The sequence below is a fragment of the Bactrocera dorsalis genome, chromosome 2, assembly GCF_023373825.1.
Source record: "Bactrocera dorsalis isolate Fly_Bdor chromosome 2, ASM2337382v1, whole genome shotgun sequence".
NCBI lineage: Eukaryota > Metazoa > Arthropoda > Insecta > Diptera > Tephritidae > Bactrocera > Bactrocera dorsalis.
The window spans coordinates 45,940,737-45,967,926 of record NC_064304.1 but is presented as its reverse complement, the minus strand read 5'-3'; positions in this window follow the sequence as shown (position 1 = coordinate 45,967,926).

Sequence of the window (27,190 nt, the reverse complement as noted above, 5' to 3'; positions counted from 1 at the left end):
GGATTTTGTTGGATTAAAGGTTGTGTTTGTAGCTGGTTAACGCAAAACTAAGGCAATATCCACTTACTTCCGTTATGATAACAAAAATGGAGCAGAAGTTGATTTATTTATCTCAACTTTTTGCTGAAATTAAACAAAAATGTGATTGGCAAATAAGAAAAGACAATATTGATGTCTCTTATAGAACTTAAAAGCCAGTCAAGCCTATCAAAAGTTGATCGAAATCCGGCAAAGTTCGGCAAAGTCTTAACTACAATTACATAGGCTGCTATATATATTTCTGGACTAGGCAAGTCCAGGTGCAATCTGACATTTCCATTGGAAAGTTTGACATTTTTTAGCATAACATCACTCAGAACGTTTTGTCATTTAATAGTGAATTGTTTTATTTACAGGGAATTAAAAAATTCATCTCGGCCAAAAAATGGAATTCACTCGTGAACATTTTCGTGCGATAATTTTTCACAACTTTCGACGTGGATTATCACAAGAGTGCATCGATGAACTAAAATCTTTGTATGGCTATGAAGCACCATCCTATAGCACTGTGAACAACTGTCACAACGAATTCAATCGTGGCCGACGCTCGCTCAAAGACGAATTCCGTGAAGATCGTCCAAAAACAGCCGTTGTGTCAGAAAACATCGATGCCGTACGTGAACTGATAATGCAAGACCGTCATGTAACATACCTTCAGATAGAGGTATGCCTATGCATTTCTCCCACTAGCATACATTCTATATTGCATGAACACCTGAGCCCGAATCGCGGCACACGTTAACGAGCGAAATTCAAATACTTTTTTTTTGTTTTCGGATCGTTGTACTCGCTATCGAATACGCTCTTTCGAAACTTGAAATTTCCTCATTCGATAACGTGTTCTTGTTTGTCCGAAAGAGTCGAAATCTCACTCGTTAGCTATTTGAGAAACGTTATAGTACAAATTAAAAAAAAGGGTTTTAATAAATCAGTTAAAAATAATCGGAGGTAAAATGTATTTTTCTTTTATTGAGTTTATTTAACATGTATTATAATTATAACTAATGATTTAAGGACAAATGTAAACAAAATAAATATGCGTCAAAAAAATTTAATGAGTAATTTTATGCTACAGCATCAGAACTTTGCAAATAATATTTTGCCTAATTGTGGGCAAGACAAAGTTGCATTAAATAAACTATGGGGTGCATTGACGCTAAAACTTAACGCTGCCGGGCCACCGATGAAAGATGCAAAATTTTAACGAAAAGTAAGATCCGTACAAGTAAATAATATTAATTAAATAAATAAAATAATAGAATATTAAAATAATAATAAAATACAAAAATAGGTATTTGCTGATGAAAAACACAATATAAAAAAGAAAATTTCATTCAACAAAGCCTCGAAACAAAGGACTGGTGGTGGCCCGTACGAGGAAAAGCTATTAACTGCAGCAGAAGAGCAACTCGTCCAAGCTACAGGGATAGATGTTGCAATAGAAGTAAAAATCTTGAGAAACCAATTGCTTAAAAGAAGAGATCGTTGCAAATAAAAGAAGATGTACATAAAGCAGATATGTAAAAAGAAAGCTGTAGAGTTGCAGATTAGAACTCATGAGCTTGATATTTTAAAGAGAAAAGTTCAGAAATAAACAGCAATATATACGATATGTTAATTCCAAGTTCCTGTTTTTATTGAAAATATATTTATTAAAACAAAATATGAATTAAAATGTTGTTGGAACGTTTAATTCAATTCTTATCTAAACACAGCATAATATGATCTCTAATTTTATGACCAATGCCGAACTTGGCCACCTTTTCAGGACTATACCGACTTATTTTATCATTACTGAGAATTTCGCACGACCCACCGGATGATTGAAGCATTGACGGTACTGCGGTTGATAAATGCCCGTTACATTTTATTTCCGATCGGATGAAAGTAAATGCGTCTTTGGTCAGTCTAAACCACTTCCTGATTCTGTAAATGATTTAAAATAATACTAAGTTAAACGGTATAATTTGTTTCGTATTTCAATGTATTCGAAAATGACATTTACAGCTACACCAGGGAAGTTATTTCATAAAATGTCTATTCGTTTCGTATCGAGTGCGACGATCCGCACACTCGACACGTTATGAAATTTCACTCGATACGATTGCCTGCTCGCTCACGACTGCCGCGATTCGGGCCCTGGTCGTAAAAAAGCTTTGTCCTCGTTTGATCCTGCACAATTTGACAATCGCTCAAAAAAAGGCTCGTGTGGGTTGGTGTAAAGAAATGCTGAAAAAATACGATCGCGGTGCTTCAAAAGACGTTTATAAGATCGTTACAGGTGACGAATCATGGATCTATGCGTATGAGCCCGAAACAAACCAGCAATCGACCGTGTGGGTCTTCCAAGACGAGCCAAATCCAAAAAAATAAACACATTTTCGTTGATAAATATGCCTATTTTCATTATTAGGCCAGAAATATATATAGCAGTCCTCGTATTGTTTTACTTCTTTGCACCAAAAAGTTATTTTTATAAATGAAAAAGTTTTTTATTATATTGTATCGGATATAATTACATATTTGAATAGTCCAAATAAACCAACAATAAACGCCTTACAAGTTTACAAGTTAATTTTCATATAATTAGGAAGGCTTGCCACTTTCACACACCAAAACTCACACTCACTCATTTTGCGACTGTGATGCTAGGGATGTTTCTTGCTATTTTTGGATTACAAAAACAGAAAAAATAGTAAAAATTCCCTAACAGGTCACACAGGATTTTTTGTGTTTTAGTCATGTGTTTTAGGGGTCAAGTCAACTCGATTTTCGTTTATTTATATTTTGTAGCCAACTTAAACACGAAAAGGTTAAAAATAAATCAATTTTTCATAAATTTCGTAAATATTATGAGACAAAGTCAACAAATATTTTTATTTTTATTGATAATTATGTTTTTTGACTAAGTTATTGAAAATTTAATGATTGTTATCGACATATTTATTTTCATTCAAGTGTAAAAACATCTCTGAATAATGAAATGTAATAGATTTTGTGACTGTCACTTACAGAATAGCAATATCGTCTCAAGTCTCAAAAATTGTCTCTAACTTAAAATCTTAAATTTAGAGACTTGAGACTAGGGGTATTCTCTTGCTCTTGCAAAACCCGGTGCACGGTGCAAGCATTGCAAATTTACAACGGCACAACAACAAACACACGCAGAAAAATATTTGCAAGGGCTCCGAAATATGTCACACCAAAACCCATGTATATTAGCTTGCAATGTCACGCAAAAAGGGTAAAATTGCAAACCCTGTTGTAGTTGCCATTTTACATAAAGACATATTCATACACATACGCCGTTAAACTGTTGAGAAAGGTAAATTTTAATTAGATTTTATAATTTCTATTTAAATTATAAAGTTTTGTTACAGTTTTTTTGTTAAAAATGCATGCAGAAGGTGCGCCAATTCACAATAGCCATGCACAATAGTCATTTACAATAAATTGACTGAATCAGTCGCTCATATATCACTAGATTCTGCAATGGGTGCTCTCGTGCCCTTGTATATTTCGGTGTAGTATTTTTGCAATCTGCAATCTTGCAAGAGCAAGAGAATACCCCTACTGTCTCACGTTATAGAATCGCACGGTTAAACGACCTCTCCATAGAAACCGTTTTAAGACAATGGCAATTAAACATAAATAGCTACGCGCATTGAAGAGTTTTCCGAAAATTGACTTAAATAACTATTTTGGGTATTGGAAATGACGTTGGTAAAAGTGTATGAGGTCCAAAGGGCTTACTTTGAGGAAGGTGATATACAGCGGTCAAAAAAAGTATTCGACATGTAACGAGTTCTGCGAATTATGATGCATAAAAACAATATTATCAACAAAAACGAATAACTTTTGAATGATTTGGTACAAATATGATTTCCACACAAAAACAAACTGAATTAGAAAGTTAACGGTATTAATAAGCAAGTAAGCAAGCAAAATAAGTTTTCGACACAGATGGCTTTGCTGAATTTTTAAAAGGAAAACGCGAAAGTATCGTTATATGGAACAGCAATTTTTCGGAATTGAAATATATTGACTATTTGTGTATACTAGGATGCTTCAAAAAAAAATTTTTTGAATGTTTTCCACTCTTACCCCTTCAAATGTTAGTGATTGACAAACAAAAAATCCTCTCTCAAACCAGGCGCTGTAGCTTAACTCTAAGGGGTCGCTATTTTTTTGTTTTAGGTTCCCATACATTTTATATAGGAAATTTCGTTTTTTCATTCAAACTAAAATTTCACTAACTAATTTTCGACATACGATTTTAATTCTCATTTCTCCCATTTGATTTAACCAACTCAGTTTTTAACATTAAAACATACAAATTTTCTATATAAATAAAATTATAAAATTATATGTATATTATAACAGAATTTTAATATTAGTTGTTGCAACTTTTGTTTTTGTAGTTGGGCAGTTTTAGAAATCGGTGCTTAAAAGCTCTACTGCTTTTCATGAGTCGGCTAATTTTATATGTAAGTGAACTATATTCCTCGCTTCGGTTGGGGGAGAGCAGTGTAATCGTGTTGGTGAATTTTGCAGTAATTGCGGATTACGAAATACATTTACCTAAATTTTATTCACTATGTTCTGCAGAAAGCTAAATAGTTGTAATCCCGCATGCTTTGTTGCTTCGCTCGTCCAAATGCAATTGTTCTGACAGTGAGTTTTACATACAAACATTCATTCTAAAATTTTGAAATTGTTTTGCATATTCAATTAAACACATTTACTCTACATTTCGCATGAACTCGCTTCAACCAACAATGTTGACTATTATTCAAGCATGTGCATACTGATGAACATATACTCGTATATGTATGTATGTATATCCGAATGCTGAATTATGTGAATTACATACATATACATTAGTAATGGAAATGTGGAGAATTTATTACGTTGTTGAATCCCATTTAGTAATTCCTTGTTTGAGCTTTTCACTTACATACATAAATATCACAGTTTTAATATTTTAAATAAAAGTCAAACGTTGTATAACTTATAGTAAAGACCACAAAAACAAATATTACAGAAATATTCCCATCTTTACACTGAGAAGTTTATTTTGTTATAAAGTAAGGATATATAATTATCAGTTAGTGTAATTAAATATGAAACCACCACATATTCATTGTAGAAAGCTTCCTTATTCAGGGCTCAACTTTTCTTAAATATCTCTATTAAAACTTATATTCGTTGTGACCGCATCATAATTTGAAAGCGGAACTTAGGGCACTTTTAAATTAATTTGTCTCCCTTTTGGAAAACTTGTTGGCAAATTTAAATATATATGTATGAGAAATTATTTTTAGCATTTTCTAGAACAAATTTATAGTAAGCCCGGTAACTAATTAAATTTATGGCTATTTAACCCAAATTTTTTAACCAGAATTTCATTGTTTTCATGCTTCAAACCATGGCTGCACTTCGAGTATCAAGAAGGGTTCGAACAACTATTCAACGGGTTGGTGAATATTTAAAATTGTTGTACATATTTTTGGAACGTGAAACGTGTATGACACGTCCACCCGCTGTACGATTTTCGATCTTTGCAATCTCAGCTCCTCAATCAGCATCGACATAACATTAGATGGGTTTTCCAGTTAATTGGTAGTGCAGACTCAGTACTGCAGTGCCTTCAAGGTATCGCAAAACTTGCTTCGCACACACTTCATGTTCCTTATGATGATTTGCATTACGTTGTGAAAGCTTCGTAACAGAATGTAAAATATTTGGCCGGGTTGTTATGGCTGCATACACCAGCGAACCTGTCAGAGATTGATAGTTTGCCTGATTCGCTGGCGGACACTCATTATTGTCACACTGAACCTGGAATCCTGCGCTCAACGAAATGACATTCGGGTGCAGTTACTCAGTTAGGTTTCCAATATACTGTTCGTGACCAACAGTAACATTGCCAGTTACTACTTCTCTTTCTGGCCACAGCCTTTGGCACTAGACAGAGACTAATCGAATCGTTCGTTATTGACGCCTTTACTTTGTTGAGCGCTTCATTGATCTGCTCGCAAACAAATCAAATCGTCAATATAGACAGTAACCATGCTGAAATCCATGCTACTACGAAGTGTATATACAAAAACATTGCCGTGCTAGTTGAACGCACATGAAGCGAGTACAATCTTCAGGAGCATCTCATTGAATTCTGTTTTCCATTTCCCGATCACTTTGCTTTAGGCCCTATAACGACTGAGCTGAAAGGATTGAGCACACTCCCCAGGATTTTCTTGGTCTTCAAATCCCTCTGGTTGTCTCATGTACACCACATCTCGCAGTTCACTGTTGAGAAAAGCAGATGGACGCATTAATTTGCTGTGTAGTGACGAACCTTTGGCCACAGCCTTTGGCACTAGACAAGACTTAAAACGAGCGATGTTGCCATGCTTGTCACGCTTTACTGCAAACACACATTTACAACTAATCGCCTTTTCGTCCTTCGGAAGATCCACTAATGACCACGTTTTAATGGCCTTTAGACTCTCCATCTCCTTCTGCATCAATGCCTTCCACTGACTGGCATCATCAGAAGTTAAGGCCGAAGTTACTGTTTCGGGTACTGGCACATCATCATTTGTCATAACATTCAAAATGTTATACCGCTTCCTGGGACATCCTGGATTTCCTGTACGTATCAGCTTTTTTCGCCCAGAACCTCTCTTGATATTTGACTCGTCCTCATTGTCTTCTTCAGACAAAACTCCATCGGACGCATCACAGTCGGCATCAGCGTTTTCCATATTTTTTTCTTCTGTAACAAATACCGAATCTGACTCCAGATTGACCAGCGGCATTTAACATATAGTTACCGATTCGTTACGCTTTACACTGCTATCTGCAAAGAAATATTTCAAGAAAAATTACTTCACGTACTACTGTTCTTGTACTCGGATCGTAGAAAGGGTATGCCTTTGCTGACTTTGAGTAGCGAACCATCACACGCGCCTGCCTTTCTGGAGAAACTTCCTACTATGCTTCTTGTCCAAAACTATAGCATTGACCCCGATTACTCTCAGATGGCTCACCGTTGGCTTTTTGCCAGACCACGACTCGAATGTGATGTTTCCGAACGGTTCCTGAGGTATGCAGCCATGTTGATAGTTTCTGCCTTCCTCCAGACCAGCATGTAGAATCACACTGCGCGCCATCTCAACCAATGTTCTGTTCGCGCGCTCAGCTACACAATTTTCAGGTGTGTGTGGTACAGTAACTACGTTTTAATACCATTGCTTGCCAGGAGTTGGTCAAACGCGCCACTTAAATACTCACGTCCGTTATCGCTTTTCAGACACTTTATTTTTTGCCAGCCTGCTTCTTAGCGAATGCCTTGAACACTTTAATTTTTTCGAATATTTCGTCGCGAGTTTTCAAGAAACTTACATGCATACGTGTATCGCGATTTATTGTCAATGAACACCATACCGCACTCCTCCTTGTGTGGATTTATTCATTGGTCCACAAATGTCTGTATGCACCACATCCCATACGTCTTTCGAGCGATTTTCAGTTTTCTTGGAAATGATTTTTCACATATCTTACACTTTGCACAGGTTTCATATACACACTATATGATTCTTTAAATTACTGTAAACTTTTGCTGTTTCCAAAACATGTACCAGATTCTTACTCATCCTTTTGTTCAGACTGCCAAAGTTTAAATGTCCAAACCTATTGTGCCACTTCATTATATCAGTCAAATTAGACTGTGCACCAAAACACTTATTGTCGTTTGTCTCTGATAAAAACAAATCTTGCTGCTCCTTAGCTATTAAGATCACTTCAGCATCTTGATTTTGAATGCTCACACTTTCGTGTTCAAACTTGGCACTGAACCCCTTCTGTATTACTTTTGCTACATACATATATGAAATTGCATTGAAGGTCTTCCGCATAGAGTCCGTTTACCAAATCAACTGTACTTTCAGTCAATTCAATCGCACTGTACCGCGATCACTTGCTAGAATATATCCTGCTAAAACAAATTTCTCAGTATGCAGTTCTAATTTTATGAGACTTTATTTATCACAACAAAAATGAGGCGTTGCACCACTGTGCAAGCACCAAACGTTTTTTTCCAAAACTACCGTTAGAATTTGCAAACCGACGACAGACGACAAAGGACATCTGTCAAATAATAAAATACACACGCTCTTATGGACACTGTTATTTTGACAGCTGCACGACTACACGACTGTAGGCCGACAGTTGTCGTTCTCGCTAACTTCAATATTCTCCTATATTTGCCAACGACAGTAGAGTTGACAGTAGAATGGAAAGCAAGGCATACATACACCAATTATTGTATCAACTTCAACGAATTGTACAACTGATTGCTACGTACATATGTATATGGGGCAGTTGTATGAGTTGTATCAACAGGTTGGATGAAAATCAAAATTTTTGGAAATTTTGTGAAGTTGGTTGTGTTAGTTGGATAGTGTTTGGGTTGGTCGTGCGATTTCAAACGATTTCGCCATTTTATTTCGGCTGTCGAAGAGAGCGCGTCATATGTAATAAGTAAAGCAACAACTTCCGAACTCATGTTTAAGCAACGAAGTGAATATTCAAAATGAAGTTGGCCTCAAAATTGTATTAAAAGTTGTGTCGTGTGTAGCGACAAGGGCAATTTCTAGCCCAACTCAATCAACCAACTAATTGGTGCGTGTATGCCTTGCAGAAGATAGAGAGATGAGGAAGAGTGGTGATGCCACTAATATGCAAAATGGAAAATTATTCACAGCTCTTACAAACTTGACGTTATTTTACAAATAAAAGCATAAAATAGCTCTATTTCACAATTTGTAATAACAATTGATAATTTTAAAACAAATAAATTTACCTATTTACTCATTTTTTGCATTAGAAATTTCAATTTGAACAAAATATTAAAATTTCATTTAAGTGCAAGGTATTAGTATGGCCACAACGAAATTGTGTACATGCAAAATGGAGAGCTGTGTTGTCTTGTGTTTTTTTTTTTTGTTGTCCATCTTTTACACTCTGTTTATTTATGCTTCGTAAAGAGGACATTTTTTGCTCTCCTTGTTCTTCGATTTGTTCTTTACGCCTTTCACTATCTTCGAGCAATTACATTTTTAACGCACTTAAAGTCGGCTAAAGATCACATGTTCCATTGCTACCACGAAATTATCAAAGGCGTCAGTCAAGCTTGATAACACCTGTATGCACAAACACTCTTCGGGCAGTTTAAAACCAATCTGACGCAATTTTTAAATCAAATCTGTGAACTTCTCTAAATGCTTAGACGTAAGTATTTTCAGATTCTGACGATTTTATATGTATGTAATAATTGTAATAATGTAACTCGGCGTGCAGTTCCCTTAGGCAAATGTATCTCCTTTAACCTTTCCCACGCTCTAGCTGACGTTTGGCAGTTCTTCACATTATTTATTTGTGAAGGCTTAATGCATAGAATAATGCTGGCTAATGCTTTTTCATCTTTTGCATCAAACACAGTATCTTCTCGTCTTCTACGATACGATCGTAAACTTCGTCCCTTAACTGTGCATGTAACGGGTGATTTTTTTGAGGTTAGGATTTTCATGCATTAGTATTTGACAGATCACGTGGGATTTCAGACATGGTGTCAAAGAGAAAGATGCTCAGTATGCTTTGACATTTCATCATGAATAGACTTACTAACGAGCAACGCTTGCAAATCATTGAATTTTATTACCAAAATCAGTGTTCGGTTCGAAATGTGTTTATCGACAAATTTTGTTCAGCGATGAAGCTCATTTCTGGTTGAATGGCTACGTAAATAAGCAAAATTGCCGCATTTGGGGTGAAGAGCAACCAGAAGCCGTTCAAGAACTGCCCATGCATCCCGAAAAAATGCACTGTTTGGTGTTGTTTGTACGCTGGTGGAATCATTGGACCGTATTTTTTCAAAGAATGCTGTTGGACGCAACGTTACGGTGAATGGCGATCGCTATCGTTCGATGCTAACAAACTTTTTGTTGCCAAAAATGGAAGAACTGAACTTGGTTGACATGTGGTTTCAACAAGATGGCGCTACATGCCACACAGCTCGCGATTCTATGGCCATTTTGAGGGAAAACTTCGGACAACAATTCATCTCAAGAAATGGACCCGTAAGTTGGCCACCAAGATCATGCGATTTAACGCCTTTAGACTATTTTTTGTGGGGCTACGTCAAGTCTAAAGTCTACAGAAATAAGCCAGCAACTATTCCAGCTTTGGAAGACAACATTTCCGAAGAAATTCGGGCTATTCCGGCCGAAATGCTCGAAAAAGTTGCCCAAAATTGGACTTTCCGAATGGACCACCTAAGACGCAGCCGCGGTCAACATTTAAATGAAATTATCTTCAAAAAGTAAATGTCATGAACCAATCTAACGTTTCAAATAAAGAACCGATGAGATTTTGCAAATTTTATGCGTTTTTTTTAAAAAAAAAGTTATCAAGCTCTTAAAAAATCTCCCTTTATGAGCGCGCTTTTTAACTGTACAACCCACGCTTAGTAATTGGTGTCATCCACCTTCTCAATCGAATGCATAACGGAATCCATGTTGCCTTCTAACGCGAAATTTTACTTAGTCACTTTAAGTTATTAGTTTCTTTTCACAATTCTAATTTATCAGGCATGTTCCAGAAATCGTTTCCGCTTGAAAATGATAGTGAAATCGTGAGACTGTGTTCTGAATACCACTTTGCGAGTACGAATACAAAAAAGCAAAAGCAAAATATAACGCCAGAGCATACTTATGTGAACTGCACTAACATCCGCTTGGAAAGGCTGCATCCGGAAGAAAATCGCACAAAACAAATGCGAAAGCAGAGCTACTGGAGGAGGGCAATTCAACAAATCTGCGCAAACCCCCAGTGAGGAAGAACCTCAAATTTACGGATATATACGGCCGTGGAAGGCACCGCAAATAGCTCTTCATTTGGGGTTAACATTAATACTGTTGATGTCGTCAGCGATTCTTTGAATGCCATGCTTTCAAGTACTAATGAAATTGCCAGCGGCGGAGCAAAGTCAACACCACGAAAATGACGGCATGAAGACACAGTGCACAGTGCAAGCCTCAAAAAACACATGGCAACAGTGGCAGGTGCAGTTGAAAAGATATATGATAGTACCTTATAGCTTCTTTTTGCAAATGGCGCAACAAAACGAGCTCATTGCCGAACAAAACCAAGATCGTCGCAAGTATCATCTAGTCAAGAAGGAAAGCTTGATAATTGAAAATGTAATTAAGCAGAAGATGCTAGAAATCGAAGAACTTCGAGTCCAAAAGGATATTTATTTCAAACCAAATACTAAAGATATCGAGTAATGAATATTACTAAATAATAATATTATTAAATGATTTCATAGTCAAAAATTTTAGATTAAATGTGATGTTTTTATTGAATAAAAAAATATGAAAATTAAACTATACGCGTTAAGTTATTTGCGATTTCATCTTGAATGGATGTAGCGGTAGTTAGTAGATGGCTGCTATGATCTGCAACTCCTTCGTCGAGAAAATCGTCCACTAGATCTATAGCAAAGGCATCCAAGTTATAATGGCGAAAAATGTTGTGCAAAGTACTGCATATATTTATAATTTTTACAATTTTCTCTGGGACATATGGCATAGTTGTTTGAAGACATTTAAAGCGGCTCTTGAGGAGTCCGATTACTCTCTCAGCGATATTTCTTGCCTTGGAGTGTTGTAAATTGAATTTGTGCTGTGGTGACCTAACATTTGCATCACGATAAGAGGTAAGTAAATATGGTTCCAAGCCATATTCTGAATCTCCTAGTAGCCAATATCTATGGTCTCCGCCCGCATACTTGGATGAAAGATATTGTTTAGCACCACTTAAAGAAAATATAAATGCGTCGTGACTGGAGCCAGGGTGGCATGCATCCACAGCCGTTATACGCATTCTGTAATCGCAAATCTGTAAAAGAACTGAATTAATATCAACAACAAATTTCATATTTGTAACTCACGATCATTGTATTAACGCTGAAGTAACCCTTTCTGTTAAAAAACCAAAGGTTCATTTTGGTGGGACTTCGTAATTTTTATGTGTGTCCTGTCCACACACCCGATTATTCCGGGAATACTAAAATTGTTGAAAAAATGTGCTTTCGAAACTTTAATTTCTTCTTCGCTCATTTGTAGTTTAATCCATTTTGGACACAGTGTTTTTTCTAAAACATTTAGCATTTCATTAAAAACTTTACACACGGTACTTCTTGTAAGGGATAAGTCGGTGTCTTTTCCTACCGAGCGCTGAAATCCTCACTCTGCAAAGTACCCCAAAGCAGTAGCAAGCATGCAGCAATACCCAGAATTTATAAAAAAAAATGAAAAATATATAATAATTCACTCACGATTTTTCAAGTCCTCCAAACACTTTTCTAAACCATTTTTGGGATGGCCTTCATTTATTTCAGTTAAATTTGTTTTATCTCTACGATTGACCGGAAATGGGATACACGAAGCGGCAATTTCAATATGGGGAACAACAGAAAATTACACAGTGGCAAATCTGGTGAATACGGCAGTGGTTTGATGGCTTTCATTAAGTTATTGGTTTTAAATTCGGTCACAAAGGTACTTTTTTTGAAAAAAAAAAAAATCAGCTTTATCGGGACAAATCGGGCAAGAGCGCTTTTTATACCAAAAATATCCACCAAAATTATTCGAACCTACTCGAGAGAGGTGTCAAACTCTCTATCCATCTCTCAAACACTTCCGAAATGTGGTATGAAACATAAAATTTAAAAAAATCTTTGTTTGATATTTTTATCCAATGTAAAAATCGCACTGCACTACTAAGATGTACCGACTTAAGCAGCTGCTGTAAGCAAAGAAGTTGACACATTGCCATCATATTTAGCATAGTAATTAAGGACAGTCTTACCAACTTAGCAAAATACATTTTTTTAATATCGTTTACCTGTGGAATTCTCACAATGTATAGTATGAGTTATCTGAGCTAAAATAAAAGAGCGTGTTTTACTCATAACAGTGTATCTTTCTAACTAAAATGAATATAATTACGCGAGAACTTGTCCTAGCCCCCATATAACTACTTTTAGGATTTTCGAGTATAAAATGTTCGGATACACCCGCACTTAGCTTTTCCTTACTTGTTATTTATATATTCCACCAGCATATCAAATAGCTGAGTGCATAGGGCTAGATACTCTCATCTCCTATATAAAGTTTTCCATACTTTGACATATTTACCAATTTATATGCGTACGCACTGCAAACTTTCGTTTTCGTCTAGACATAACCCTTCTGCTTCTTTGGGTCTTGAAGCACCCTGATAAAAACTGTCCTTTGTTTTTATCGATATCGTCTACTCGAACAAGCTAAACTGACGTATGTATATATAACATTGTGGCATATTGTTGACAAATCGTTGCTAAATTTAGTTTGAAGGAAATTATTCAGGCGCTTAATAAATACTTCACCTGTGTGCTTTCACAAAAGTACTCATACGCAATGTTGAACGCGTATTAACAAAACTTTCATATGTAGGGACGTGACGTATTCGTAGACATATTTTGCTTAACGATTTTTGCAATGTATGTCACGACCGCCTCTTTAAGATCTCCGCAGCCAGTTTCAGTTGAGTGCTGACACCAAATGTTGAGTCTATGGCTTAAAAGGCCAATAAGTCCCTTATATGCAGTACAAAGTAATTTTCATGTAATACAATTAATGAAAACAAATTTTAAACAGAGCTTATTGTTTCTACACATTTGCTATTAAACACAAATGAATTTCCTTTGACCGCTGGCAGTAATATAAAGTTTAAATGTAATGCTATAAATGTTTTATAAAATTCAATTTAAATTCATCTACATGCTGTGAAGTTGCAGCCACATTGGCCCATTTGAAAATAGTTGAAATTTGTGTATATGCAAATTAACAATCCAACTAAGCTAGCTTAAAGGGTCGAATAGGACAAATTATTTGGAAGGTAATATGAATGAATATTAATATTATGAACAGTTTTCCCTTTACCACTAGTATTGCACATCCAAAATATATTTATATAAATTTTATGTTAATAACAAGAGGGGTCCCATTTTAAATATTATAATGGTAACGTGACACATGTAAGTACGTACACGTTTCGGTATAAAATAACGTAACTAAATAAAATTTGATTACAAATCGAAAATGTTTGTTTTTCAAGCAGTTATAGCGATTGGATCATTTTGAATTTCACCCATATGATGACGGTCTGTGATGTCAAAAGGATTGGATCTTCGCTTTTATGTTGACCACATTCGTTATCTAATATTCGTACTACACAAGCCGCCCATCCACAAACGCTTTATACTTTCCAATCCACACTGCGCCGCGGAATTCCCACTTTGGCTTCGATCGTCAACGTTCAACTCGCGCCGACAACATACTATTTCGATTCGACGCGATATATTATTAAGCAAAACATTGTACCGCAAACAAAGGATAATTTTAAATAAAGTGTACCTTTCAAATACTCAACTATTTTTTTTCATTTTAAACACTCGCGCGAGTGTAAGTGCATATCACCAGTGGTTTCTATTCCCCAATAAATTGGGTGGTTATGTGTTCACTTACCCAAATACTTAGCTCAGCTTAAAAGAGGAACAAGTAAGGAGGGGCTAAGTTCGGAAGTGGTATGGAATTTCACCAAAAAGAGGGCAACGCAACGCTAATCGTCCAATGTTTACCACGGTCCTATAAAGCCTTGTCATACCAACTCGGCGGAAAATTTTAAACGTTTCTAGGGCATATAGTTATCGATTTATTGCGCTTTCAGTAGTTTGAACAGAGGAGTGTTAAAATTTCGTGATACAATTATAACTAATACCTAAATCGAATAATAATACAAACAACAAATAACGAAAGAAAATAAAAGGTGGTGGTGCGTAGAAGTATGCAAAATTATTTATTTATGCGGTACAGTGTGGGGCGCAAATAAAAACACAAAACGTTTTTGTTTCTACCCAAAAAATTACTTTACAGTTTTTAAAAACCTGTTTACAAACTATTTAAAGTGCCTCAAGCTTAGAAAACAGTAAAGCTTAAATACCGGAAAAGCCAAAGTGCCGGTAAAAACAAAAACCGTTTCCACCGCTGCCATTAATCCGATGCTAGCATCACACTGCTACTGCCATTCTGTCGCTGTTGGTATTCGGCCGCTGCTGCCGTCAATCCGCTGCTGTTTAAGTCGTCGTGGGAATGAGCTGCCGCTGCATCCTGTGCCAAAGGGACGTAAACGCCGGCAAACAGCCGACGCACTCGTAACGAGTGCGAATTATTGAAAGTAGTGCAAACAAAAAAAAAATAATAATAAAATTGTAAAGTTCACTTTCAGTTTTTGGCTCTCCCTTTTCACATTAAACGCTTATTTATATACTATATCATATATTATATATACACATTAGGGTGTGTCATTCTGAGGCAAACTTTTTTTTTTCAACTGAAAAACAAGCTCAAAACTTATTTATTTTACGAGAAAACTCGATTCTCGAGTAGAACCGGAATCGATTTTACCATCCCTACTGGCCGCCGTCGCGTGCACATTAAAACCTCCGCACAATAACCACCACAAAAAAAAATGATTTTTTTTCCATGTAATTTATATGGATAACAGAAAATTTGAAATAGCCACCTCTTAATATTAATACTAAGAGCTCATCTTTTGAGTGACTTTTTTTTACACATTTTCGAAAGTTTTGAGCTTGTTTTTAAGTTGAAAAAAAAGGTTGCCTCAGAATGACACACCCTAATACACATATTATATTATATAATATTATATATGTATATTGAAGTGAATGTGAAGGGATTTTGGGATTTCGAATTCGCCTACATTAAGGTGCGACATTTTTGTAAAAAGCATAATTTAAAAATTTTAACTCGGTAGAATTTAATTATTGGACAATATTTTTTTGCGTTAAATTTTCCAATTGTGCGATTGCTCATTCTGCGTTATTTCTTTCGTTTAGCTTTTTGTTCATTTGGGAATCGATATTTTTCTTTTCGTACTCATCAATCGATTTCCAACTTTTCCGGATTTGTTCCGTTGCTAATTCATCGTGGATTTTAATTCAGGAAATTTAATGAGCAAGCCAAGCCAACTCTTGCCAACCTCTTTCCAAGTTTACAGACCTAAAGTCATTAAAGCGTCAAAAGACGGTGGCGAAAAATATGTAATATTTTGCGAATAAAAACGATGTTGTTAGATCCAATTGAATTGGAATATGTCGAGCCGATAATTCGATTCACATAGTGAAAATTTAATAAAATGCCAATCTAAAATTGAATAGATTAATGAAATCGACATGGCCCAAGGGGAGTTAGAGGAGTTAAAATTGTTGAAACGAAATCAATAATTAAAAGCCTTTTAGCCAAAAATAGAACGTCAATTGCCGAAACATCTTTTGTTACACCTCACAGGTCAAAGCTCCCTAAAATGAGTTTGCCAAAATTCAAGGGAGAATATTCTGAATTCGAAAATTTCATGATAGAGTTTAGTTCATAATGATTCAAGTATGCCAGATATTGATATACATATATAACCATTTGGTTAATTATCTGTCTGGAGAAGCTTTGGGAACAGTCAAGGCATAGGCATTTTAAATGTCGAATGAAAATTATTCGAAGGCATTGGCAAGTCTCAAAAAGATCTATGATAACAATTGCTTGATATTTTTCAACACAATTTCAAAACTTTTGAACTGCCAACTATCCCAATGCCATCGGCACCTTCATTACGAACGACGATCGATAAAGTGTCTGCTGTTTATGACTCATTACTATCGCTTGGCGGTGAGAAGCAAATAACAAACGCCATTATATATATATAACTAGTTATGATAAAGGTGGACAATGCCTCCCGATCCAAGTGGGAAGAGCAACTTGTCTATGACTACTTACCATTATGGAGGGACTGCTAAGTACACTTTAAGTAGAAGATTTCAGCAGTTATCAGCGGAAGGAGCATCTTGTTTGAGGACGAAACTCGGAGCGGCAACCACTATGAGCCACATGAAGCAGCCACAGGACAGGACAGGACAAAGTCAGCTTTAGTGCTGCAGATGTAAAGCAGCCAACTTGTCAAAAGTGCAAGCTTCCGGTAGAACAGAGGTTCGAGTTTGTGAAATCGGGACCCTTATGCATAAATTGTTTGCGTAAGGGGCACCGTATCCAAGTGCAGAGCGGATCGATCTCGTTTATGTAATCGATCCCAACACACGTTGTTACAGCAGTATCCAGTTTCCTTACCTGCTGCACCTCATCCACAACCGTCCACCACACATGCCATGCATATAGCGAGTATGCCGGATCGGGTAATGTTGGCGACAGCCGTTATTCAAGTGAGGAACAGTTATGGTGAATGCCTGCCTGCGGAGTTGCGGATTCAACGCCAACACAAAAAGTTGAATATAACAGGAATTGAAATTCCAATACCCAAGTGGGTACAAAATTAAGCGGATAAATAATTACGAATTTTCGGCGGAATTCTGGGTAATGCGATGCATTTTGGCTAATCATCCAGACCATAACATCAATGTTAATAATGACTGGAAAATTCCGCACAATATTAAATTGGTGGATCCAGAATTCCATTAATCAAAAAAGAATGATATCTTATTGGGTGCAGAAACCTTTTCGATCTGTTAGCGGTTGGCCAAATTAAAAGTGACTCTAATCAACCAACGCTACAGAAAACCCTTTTAGGGTGGTTTGTGTCTGGCTAATATGTCAGCAATCTAAGTCTTCCTCCTTCTGTAACTAGCACATTATGCCAATCTGAAGATGACTTAACGTCAATAAATTCGATGGTCCAAAAAGTTTGGGCTTTAGAAGAATTACCTTCAGAAAAAAATTTAATCAAATTCACAACAGAGCAAAACGATTGTGAAAATTTGTTCGTTAATACAACTCAATTCGACGGTTTCAGGCCCTGGAGAGAAGAACGTTGAAAGATCCAGAACTTCGTAAATGTATCTACTTCATGAATGAGCCCAACGAACAAAAAGATTCCAAGAGAGCCGCACTATTTCATTATGCATATTGATGCGTTTTAAGACCAGAGAGCACAACAACCAAATTACGTGTTGTTTTTGACGCATCGAGTCGTACTTCATCTCATTGAATGAACTTTTGGTGGTAGACCCAACCTTCCAAGAAGAGTTATACTCAAATTCTTCTTCGTTTTCGTTTACACAAGGATGCTTTAACGGCAGATATTACCAAAATGAACTACCAAATAATGGTGCACGAAGAAGACTAAATATCTACTCGGTTCATTGGCTATTAAAAGAGACTTTTAAGTCTTTTGAGAAGTGAGGTAATTCAAATATTAAACTCGACCGGATTCACCCTAACGAAATGGTTTTCGAACCACCCTAAATTCTTCGACAGTGATTGCAGTGAAAAGTCATTAAGCTTCAATGACAAAAATTCAACTGAAACTTTAGAAATTCATTGGTTGCCGAAAGAGGATTTGTTTCGATTTGTTTTGGATGACAATTTTATTGATCTGCGAGCCACTAAACGCAACATATGTATGTATTTTAAATTTCAAAAATATGCCTTCGAATTTTGCTCGTGGGAATATTTAAATTTAATTCACTGGAAATATACAAGTAACGTTTAGTTATTTTTATAAAAAAAATTGTTTTCTGGGAGCTATGCTCCTTTTTTTGGGAGCAATGCTCCTTTATTGAATTCTTTGTAAGAACTGAATTTCACAAATATTTTCGCTTAACTCTAAACCTACGTTTGCTGCTGCAACGGGTATGGAATTTGCTGACGCTGCGCTTCCCACAGGTTGCCACTACACGTGGCGCACTCTCAGCGATTTAGTTGTGTCATATTATAATACTTTGTATCATATGATATTAATGCATCATATGATACCTTTCGAATGTGTGGGGTGCTAACTTACATATATATTATGTAATGCCATACTTTTGCTGTTTCCATTGTGTGAAGTGACGCCGTCTTGTTGAAACCAAATGTCGCCGAATCACATGCTTAAATTTCAGGCATCAAATGGTCAGTTACCATAGCGCGATGACAGTCGCCATTGATGGTTATGGACCGATGATTTCACGGGCCCACAAACCACACCAACCCGTAGTGTTTCTTGGATAAAATGGTACGTCTTGAATCTCTTTAGGTTGCTATTCGTTCTAATTACGGCAATTTTGTTTGTTTACATATCAATTGAGCTAGAAATGGGCCTCAGCGCTGAACAAAGTTTGGCTCGAAAACGTCGGATCTCCTAGAAACTTTTGAAAAGCCCATAGAGCAAACCGATGTCAATTGGGAAGTTTGGGCGGTTTCAGTTCTTGCACAAACTGTATTTTGTACGGTATCAATTTAAGGTTTCGAAGTAAAATGCGCCGAGTCATTCCATACGTGGGTCCGAGTGTTTGAGAATGCGTCTATCCACGATTTTCGTGTACACTCTCAGCTACGGCTGCTATATTTTTTCACAGCGCGCTGGAGTGGTCTATTTGGTCAAATTTTAACCAGTAATAAATGCTGGGTCTCAATATGTGTGATGGTGTTGCAAATGATATGCTCAGTAGGCCGATTACGTCGAGGTGAAAATAAGATGAGCGAAGCGCGAGTTATATAATAATAATCATACTGAGCTGTTCTGTTGCAAGAATCAGACTGCCTCTGCCATCAGATCAGCAACTCGAGTCTGCCCAAGTGTGTGGGTGTACCGCACATTCCAACAGACTCAAAATATGCTGATTCTGCTGTTTTGGTCACGTACTGGCTGATCATGCGATGTGGTGCACAACTGCATGCTGTCAGACGTAACCTGAGATGTAACTCCCCCAGAGCCACTCTGAGAAGTCTCCTGACTTCTTTTATTTATAATTTTTAAACTAATTTTTTCATTTTTTTGCTTACATAAATACATAATAATAATAATTATACTTATTACTATTATTATAATTAATGAGGCATTTATACCGTAAGATACACTCTTATGATATTTTAGTTCCTCTATTTCTTTAATATTCTTGAAATGATTTAAAACTATATCTTCAAATTTTATTTTCGACTCATAGCTTTGATTTAAAATTTTTACAGGATGTATCAGTTTATCAATGAATTTAGTTTTGTTGTTACTAAATTTTTCTTCATTAATTTTAATTTCACATTTCGCAAAATTTAATATATAGTTATTTTGCAGTACAAAATCTCTGTCATCACAATTTTGTTTAAGTTTTAAATTTTTTTCATCTTGATGATTACAGTATCATCACTTATTTCTTGTATTATTGTAGTATTATTATATTTGAATTCACAAGCATTACAAAAAATACAATTCCTACTTAATCTTAATTTTTTTAATAACGTATTAACTTCATATTTATAATGCTTTTTATTTATTGTTACAATTTTTTCATCCTCATGAACTATTTGCAATTTTCGTTTGTTTGGTAGAGGCATAATTAATTTTACATATACTTTAAAAAAAACTTTTTGGTATTTGAATAGCGAACACAAGTGCTTCATTTTTGAAAGCTACTACTCCTACTTTGGCTAGTTTCAGCTTATAAAAATCTATGTCAAAGCTATCTATTTCTTCTTTAGTTAACATCCCCGGATGTATTAAATTGTTTTTAGCGGCGGCTATATTATTTTGAACTTCATGTATCTTCCCTTCTATATGCCTTAGTTTATTCATTTAATCATTGTAAAGAACCAATTTCGCTAGCTCTCTATCCTCCTTTTGTATCTGATTTAATTCTTTCAATATTTTACTCCTGTCATTATTTACTATTGTTTTCATTAAATTAATTGAATCGTTAAAATGCTCATTTATGATAATCTGCTTATTGATGTTTGTTATTGCATTGTGCGAATTTCCCTCTATTACTTTTAGATGACTAATTATATCTTGTCGGTCCTCCTCGTCCATTACCCCGAACAACCATTTGTACATTGTCCCTCCTACATTAATTAAACCTCTCTTCTTTCTTTCCTCTTCCTTGGGAGTAATTGATCTAATTTTTGCTTTAATTACTTTAATTTCGTTAAAAAGAAGTGCCTTGTTAATTAAGTCTGCTTGTCTTATGTTTTCTTCCATTTCTTCCACCAAACTTGTTAGCTCTTTCGGATGTATAATATGAAGTATTATATTTACTTCGTCAACGATCTCTACTTCGTCAAGTTGGATCATGGTGTATCTTGCTTCTTCAACTATCGGTGTCATTTTTAGGAATGCTGTTGCCAATTTCATGGCGGTCATCAGGAACATTATTATCCACCTCATCTGAAAATGTGTCGACTCGTGAATTTACACTTTCAAATACATCGCCATTATGTGCTATTGTGCTAAACCTATCATCATCACTTTCCATGCCTACTCTATCTAATTTAAGAGGTCTTTTTATGTTTGCTACATGAATGTTTTGTAAGGGGGTGATTCGGAAATATGGTTCGTCCTTGTGTCTTACTCTTTTATAATTCTTTATCGGTCCCGTTGTTCTCAGTTCTACATAGTCCTCTCTGTACCTATTTCTATTGTGTATGGTGATTTGTTTCTTCCGGTCTATTGCATTTTTTAAAATGGTTGGATCAATACTATTTCTTGCGTTATTGGGTGTACATTTTATGGTTGAGTGATAGCGATCATTATAGTTACCTATAAAGATCTTTATCCTCATTTCTGATGAGAGGCTTGGATCCTCAATTCCTGTTAGTTTTTCTAACAAGGTTGAGTGCAGCCTCTCAATGTCTGCATTACCTGTATGAGAGTTTGGTTTTGTTAAGTGTACTTCGACTCCTTCTGTATTTAAGAACTGAATTAACTGTTCGGCCCTGAATTCGTTGTCCATGATAATCTTCTTTGGTTTCCCGAATTTCGTGAAATGTTCAATTATGATGGCGTTCTTTGCTCTCCAATTTCTATCAGTTATATTGTATGCTGCGGCAAATTTTGTTAGTTTATCAATGATTGTGACAAATGACTGCTTTTTAAAATGAAAAATGTCTACATGTATAATTTCGTTTTTATCTGAAGGTGTCTCTGTAAGTTTAAACTTCGGCTTTATCGGTTTCCTGTCATATTTAATTTGCTTGCATTTTTCGCAATTACCTATAATTAGCTGTACATGTTCCCTTAATTTTGGATAGTATATTTTATCCTTAAGTGTATTGTAAGTCTCGTTTATTCCGCTATGCATTGACTCATTACTATGGTAAAGTGAAATTTGTGTATGTAGGTCCTCTTCTTGTATAATTTCTGTTGCTCTTTTTGTACATTTTATGAATTGCAACTTTCTATTGCAAGAAAACATGCTTATTAGTAGTAGTTGAATTTTGTGATAATCGGTCTCCTCTACTTCGGAAAAAATACCCACTTTGCCCTTGTCAATATGTCTTCGGAAAATATTTTTTAATATGTTCTCCGTATCGATAGGGTTTATCTCGATTATTTTCCTTCCATGTATTATTTGAACTTCAGTTTGGGGACTATATGTTATTATAATTTGGGTCTTATACTTATTGACAATTTCTTCTTTTATGAAGAAGTGTTCTAATAGTTCCTCTTCTGCGGAATGTATTGTATCTGACATTTCTAAATTGGATTCTTTATCATTGCTTTCATCGATTATTGGAGAGTTTTCAAATTTAAAAAATCTGCTACTACATTATTTTTCCCTTTTTGATACTCAATTTCATAATTAAATTCTTGCAGTTTCAATAGCCACCTTTGGTGACGTTGTGAAAACTCCCTTCCTTTATATTTATTATTTAAAAATACTATCGGGCAATGATCAGTTATAATTTTAAATTTTGTGCCATATATGTACGGCCTGAAATAAGTTATTGAATATATAATAGCTAGAAACTCTTTATCTGTTGTAGCATACTTCTGCTCATGGTTATTTAAAGTTCTGCTAATATAGCACACTGGCTGACCTTGTTGAGAAAGCACTGCGCCTATTGCGTAATCGCTTGCATCCGTTGTGATAGTAAATTCCTTATCATATTCCGGATATTTTAAAATTGGATGCGATGAAATTAGTGTTTTCAAATTTTCGAAACTAGCTATGTACTGTGGATCTCTTGAATTTATTTTATATCCTTTTTTTAAATATTTAATCATTGGATATGCAATTTTTGAGTAGTCCCTAATGAACTTTCTATAATAACCAGTGGCTCCCAAAAAACTTTTTAATTGTTTTTCAGTTGTAGGTATTTTCAAATTTTGTATTGCTGCTATCTTGTCCTGATTTGGCTTAATCCCTTCTTTGGTTAAGGTATGCCCCAAAAATTTTGTTTCCCTCTTTAGAAAACTACATTTATCGACTTGAATTTTTAAATTATGTTCCTTTAATGTTGAAAAAATTTTCTCTAAGGAGTTTAAATGTTCCTCTAATGACGTTGAAAAAATTAATACGTCGTCTAAATAAACGACACATATCTTATTTATGTATTCTCTTAATATGTCATTCATTAAACGTTGAAAGGTAGCCGGAGCATTTTTCAGTCCGAAGGGCATTCTGATATATTCGTATAATCCCACCGGAGATACAAAAGCTGTCTTTTCAATATCCTTTTTATCCATTAAAATTTGATGGTAACCTTTGGCTAGATCAAGAGTGCTGAAGTACTGCGCCTTGCCCAACTTGTCTAAGATTCCATCAATGTTTGGCAAAGGATATTTATCATCGACAGTTATTTGATTTAGTCTACGGTAATCGATTACTAAACGAAATTTTTTATTGCCCATACTATCACATTTTTTTGGTACTATGATAATAGGTGAACTATATTTACTCCTACTTTTCCGGATTATACCTTGTTTTTCTAGCTCCCTAATTTGCCTTATGGCTTCATCCTCATGTTTCGGAGGTAACCTATATATTTTCGAATTGATTTGTTGGTTTGTGGTGGTTCTTATTTCGTGGACCACCGTTTTTGTGTTTGTCAAGGTATCTCCTTCTTTATAGAGTCACTTGTCATGTTTCTTTAGCAATTTTTCAACCTCTTTTCGTTCATTTGATTTTAAATGATCGAGTTGAATGTTTTGCATTTTACTTTCTTCCAATGCATATACTTGCTCTTGGATAGTTTTTGAATAAAACGGAATTTTAACGCCATTTTTAAGCTTAATTTCTTCGTTTTCAATATCGATTATACTGAAATTATTAAATATAAAATCGTTCCCTAGCAGAAGATCGTACGGTTTTTCAAAGTCTAGTTTCAACCATCTCATCCTAGCATTGTGAGGGTATTTAAATTCTAGCGGACATGGTGTCTTAACTCTTTCGTTAGACGCTCTTATATCACCATTCAGTGTACTAATTATTGTTTTATTTTTTTCTAAAACCGGTAACTTATAATGTTCGAAGCTTGATTTTTTCATAATACTGATAGTAGAGCCCGGGTCTACCAATGCACACCATTTTTTGTTAAACAAAGTAAGAGAAATTAATATTTTATTTTGATTTTCCGAGGCTAATTGGTAAAAAATTCCTCGTTATTATTCGTTTCCTCTGTCCTGCTCACGGCATCAACATCCATGGGTGTTGGGCCATATGAATGTCTTGTTTACCGAGTGCCGTTCTGTATATTTTGTCTTGCTGAATTACCATAGCCGTTATTAGTATTATTATTACGATATTGATTTGTATATTGACCTGAATTTCCTGTCCGATAATTAGTTTGTCTCTGTGGATTATTTGGGTAATAATTATTTTGCCCTGAAAAGTTGGTATTCCTTTGAGAGTATCGTCCCGAATTATTTTGTGTATAATAACGATCATGGTTTTGATCGCCAATATTTTGTCCCCTAAAGTTGTTTATTCTTTGATTACTTTGATTTTGGTTATTATTAAAATTTCTTGCCTTCTGAACAAATTGGTTTGAATTTTTGTTTCTTGCTAAAAGTGTGGGATTTAAATTTCCATCGTCTAGCCCTATGAAACTATATATAATTCCTGATAACTGTGTCAATGAAATTGAATTCCTTATTGCATAAGCACAAGTCCCCGATGTAATTTGCTTAATACGTTGAATGAGCATACCTGAAAAAATTTCCTTCATTGCCTCCCCGTTTTCATCCAGAGCTCCAAATTCAGTTATAGCATCAATTATTTCATTGATTCTCCTGCTTAACTCACTAATGCTACCAACTCGCAATGTATTTATTTCTCTAGTTATGGTCATTTGATCTTTCCTTGGCTTAAAATGTTGTTTAAGTTTTATTTTGCAATCTTCCCAACTAGCTGGTGGAGCAAGATGCAAATAATTTTTTGCTTTTCCGCTTATTTTTAAATCGTACACCACTCTAAAAACTTCTTGTTCCTGGTTTGGATAATCCCTCAGAATCCTATCTATTGCTTCAATGAATGCTGGCAATTGGCCGGCATCCCCTCCAAAAGAATTTACATATTTTAAATCTTTTTCAATACGTTGTCTTATTGACCGCTGATTATGTATTGCATTTAATTCTAACAATTGTGTAATTGCTACTACACAGTTTTCTAAATTCCTATTATTATTAGCCATTTTATTTAAATTGGTTTATCTTTCTTTTCCTAGAACTTATGTTTTCTTAAAATATCAATATTTAATTTATTCTTACAATACTTCTCTGCATTATAGCTGCTGCTGTTTTTGTTGCTGTTGATGTTGTTGTTTTGTTTTTTGTTAAAGCTGCTGCTGCTGTCTCCGCTGTTGCTATTGTCGTCTTGTCTTTGCTGTTTCTCCTGGTATTGTTATTGTTGACTTTGTTGTTTTTTTTTTATATTTTTATTTGCTGAATAGGAATGGTTGATTTTGCTGTATCTGCCGCTGTCGTTTTCGGTGATGCTGCTACTGATGCTGAAGCTTGTAATATGTAGTTGCTGTGTTTTGTTATGGTTGATATGTTTTTTTCTTAGTAAGACCTTCGGCACTTATTTAAGTTGTCACTTTAATATATGTAGATATTGCGTCGCAGTCTGCTTTATGCACTTCAATAATTTAAAGTTCAATTAGATGGAAAAATTTAATCTCCTTGTTGATTTATGGAATTTGCACGCAAAAAATTTTTGATTTTCTTCTAGTGACGGCAAATTAAATATATTTGTTGGATATTGACACTATTTTTCAATTTTAATTTTCTTTTCTTTAACGGTTCGCCTCGACTGCGCCAGTTATATAATAATAATCATACTGAGCTGTTCTGTTGCAAGAATCAGACTGCCTCTGCCATCAGATCAGCAACTCGAGTCTGCCCACGTGTGTGGGTGTACCGCACATTCCAACAGACTCAAAATATGCTGATTCTTCTGTTTTGGTCACGTACTGGCTGATCATGCGATGTGGTGCACAACTGCATGCTGTCAGACGTAACCTGAGATGTAACTCGCGCGAAATACATTCTTAACAGAAAATTGAATGAACTGTCAAAAAAAGCTATTCACCCTCTACTTGGACCACCCCTTATTATGAGTAAATGATTAAAAGGTTCAATTCAAACGCGCCTACGTGCTGTAATGTCACATACAGTATATCAGAATTCTACGTACATACATACATATGTATATATGCAAATTAACATCTACATTTCACTAACCTAGATTAAGGAATAAACTTGGACAAATTATGCGGACGGTGACATGAAAAGGTTTATCCTTTACACAAAATTTTATTCCACATCCAAAATATATTTGAATTTCAGATTGCTTGTATTTCAAGTTAATAAAATGTGGTATCCCACATTAATATTTGAATGGTCTCATGTAAATTCCTCAGGCTCACGTGACAAAAATTAAATATCCTGCAATAAAAACTCTGATGTTTGCATTCCTATAGTTTGTGAAGGTTTTAGAAGAAACGCCTTTGCCAAGATGGTGGGAAGTGGAAATAGCCTTTATTCAAAATGTTTAGGCAAATTCTTCAAAAAAAAACTATCGTTATTGCTTTACTGATATAGCGGTAGACTGTAGGCGTCTTCATCTAGTGATTATTCTAGCAATCGTCAGTGAATCGACAAGGTTAAAAAATATTATTAACATCTCTCGGAAATGTTCCCAATAGTAATGTTTCGTAATAAAAAATTACGTTGCACAACTTTTTCAACCTTTTTACATTTAAAT